Genomic DNA, 3,350 nt, shown 5'->3' on the forward strand with positions numbered 1-3,350 from the left:
AAAAAAAAAAAAAAAAAGTAAGAATAAAATATAAATGAATATTACAACTTTTTTGCATATTGTTTCCACTTTAAAATATTTAAGATGCTTTCAAGTATCTGATAAAAATTAATGACTTTTCTTTTTTAGAGACAGGGCCTCACTGTATTGCCCAGGATGGAGCGCAGTGGTGCCATCATAGCTCACTGCAACCTCAAACTCCTAGGATCAAGCAATCCTCCTGCCTCGACCCCCAGAGTAGCTGGGACTACAGGCATGCACCAGCACACCTGACTAATTAAAAAAAAATTTTTTTTTGTAGACACAGGGTCTCACTATGTTGCCAGGGCTGTTCTTGAACTCCTGACTCCCTCTTCAGCCTCCCAAAGTGCTGGAATTAAAGGCGTGAGCCACCCACACCCAGCCTATGATTTTTAATATATACCTAAAATTGCTCAATTAATTTTGCATATGATAATTAAGTGCTTGGCAATATTTAATTTGTTAAATCCATAAGATTATTTTGTATGTGAATAGAATGTAAGTATTCAGAATATTCCTATCCAACAGAAAGTTTTCCAATAATGAAAATATTGTATATAGCAGTCTCCCTCTTATTTGCAGGGGTTATGTTCCAAGACCCCCAGGGGAAGCCTGAAACCAAGGATGACACCAAACCATCCTATTTTTTTACTATACATATGTACTTATGATAAAGTTTAATTTATAAATTAGGCACAGTAAGAGATTAACAACAAGGAAACATTAAAGGGGGGACTACTGTATCTGTAAAGTCCAATACACAAGGCTATTGAACACTTAATTGTGACTAGTCCTACTGGTGTGAACTCAATTTTATGTCTTATTAAATTTAAATTAATTTAAAACGGCCACATGTAGCTGGTGGCTAATGTATCTATCTGACAGTGCAGATCTAGAGGAATGTCAACTGCTTAATATTTAATGCAATCAATGCTAATTATGTGACAAATTATAACTTTAACATGAGGCAATAAAATAAAACTATTAGTGGATATTTCCTCACCCTGCATTACAACTTTTCACACATTAAAGAATCTATCATTCTCATGACAGCTGCTGGTAAGTATCCAAACATGTCTAAGCAGCAAGGCATTTTATATTCCTTTTTTTTTTTTTTTTTGAGATGAAGTTTTGTTCTTGTTGCCCAGGCTGGAGTGCAATGGCCTGATCTTGGCTCACCGCAACTGCAGCCTCAAGAGATTCTCCTGCCTCAGCCTCCCGAGTAGCTGGGATTACAGGCATGCGCCACCACGCCCCACTAATTTTGTATTTTTTTTTATTAGTAGAGATGGGGTTTCTCCATGTTGGCCAGGCTGCTCTCAAACTCCTGACCTTAGGTGATCCGCCTGCCTTGGCCTCCCAAAGTGCTGGGATTACAGGCGTGAACCACCGTGCCTGGTCCACATCTTACATTCTTGCTAAAGAGTTCTGAGCTCCCAGCATCGTATTGCCAAGAACACATAATGCTTGATTTTCATTGAGGGGTTCATGTGGGGATGCTTCTTTTATGTGGAACCCAGTGGTAATACCATGATGTGCAGTGCTCAAAGGCACTGTGGCTGGGGCAGGTACTCAGCTTAGTTAATCTGTAGCTTTCATATAAAGCAAAATTCAAATAGAGTATCAGGTGATTTTGGAAAAGTGTTTAACAATCCAATATTAAAACTGTAAGAAGGAAAACAAAATAAAGAAAAACAGGACCATATGGGTTTAAAGCCAAATTTTATCTAACCTTTAATAAACAAATAATGGCAATAACAAAAGTTTAAAAATATTCTTAATTTTGAATATTAATATATGAATGCTAATAATATCAATTTTGAATATTTGTACAAAAATCCCGAACAAAATATTCATAAGATTAGCAGCTTATCAAAATAATAATACACCACAGCTAAGCATATTATATTTCAGAAATGGTTTAAAACAAGAAATCAGTATGAATTATAACATTAAAATAGCAGAGGAGAATGATATATGAACAAAGCAAAAGAAGTGATGGGATTTGAAAAAAAATAAGAAGTTAGCTCTAATTATAGAGCATACTTGCATACAACAAAGTAAATATTAGTTAAATGGTAAAACATTGTACTGATTTCCATTAAACTGGTTAAACAACTAAGACACTGGCTATTACCTCAATACTTGGCATAATCATATTTATTTTAATAAAAGTAAAGAAATAATAATGATTTTAAAAGAAAATTCATTTCCATTCATAGATAATTTGACTGAACACATAGAAATCTCACATACTATTAAAAATATAAACAGATTACCAGTTTATGGTTAGACTGATAATGGCAATGTCCAAATATATGATAGTATGCGGGAAAACTATCAGAAAAATCATGAATGCACTTTAAAAAGTTCCTCTCCAGGAAAAGGATATTATATATAAAATAATGAAAGAATCAAGATCTAGAGTATGTGTGTGTATTCATAAATCAGCAGGTTGAGAAAATGAGCAAAAGAAACAAACAGGAAAGTCACAGTAAATAACATGATTGGCCAATAAATACATATAAAAAATACTTAATGGGTTAAAAAATATATATATTTTTTAGGTGGACAAGTGGAGTTACTGGATACTTTTACTTCCAGCTGACCAGACTAGAAATTACAAGAGTAGAAGAGCATTTGGAAAAGATCCAAGTATATACATCAGCTAGGACTGCAATTATAGAGTTTTGTTATTTACAGACTCCTCTGAAACAATATTCTAAGTAGAGTTTTAAAAACTTATCTCTAACCTAAATACTGATCAGGATGAGAGTTTAAAACATTTAGGCCAGGCATGGTGGCTCACACCTGTAATTCCAACACTCTGGGAGGCCGAGGCAGGCGGATCACCTGAGGTTGGGAGTTGGAGACCAGCCTGACCAACATGGAGAAACCCCGTCTCTACTAAAAATACAAAAAAAAATTGTCCAGGCATGGTGATGGATGCCTGTAATCCCAGCTACCCGGGAGGCTGAAGCAGGAGAATTGCTTGAACCTGGGAGGCAGAGGTTGTGATGAGTCAAGATCGGACCATTGCACTCCAGCCTGGGCAACAACAGCGAAACTCTATCTCAAAAAAAAAAAAAAAAAAATCCAAAAAACAAAACAAAAACCACATTTAGGTTTTTCATTTTGTAGAAAAGTAACAGTAGTATGAATACAGAAAAAGTGGTTACTTGCCTATAATCATGTGAGCTGACTACATTCTCCCAGGGATTAATCACCTGACAGAATACTGAAATTCCAGTTTGAGGGTCATTCAGCTTTTGGTTGGCAGCATTTCAGCTTACGGTTTCATGTCCCAGTTGTTTTTTTTTTTTTTTTTT

The sequence above is a fragment of the Mandrillus leucophaeus genome, unplaced genomic scaffold, assembly GCF_000951045.1.
Source record: "Mandrillus leucophaeus isolate KB7577 unplaced genomic scaffold, Mleu.le_1.0 Scaffold137, whole genome shotgun sequence".
NCBI lineage: Eukaryota > Metazoa > Chordata > Mammalia > Primates > Cercopithecidae > Mandrillus > Mandrillus leucophaeus.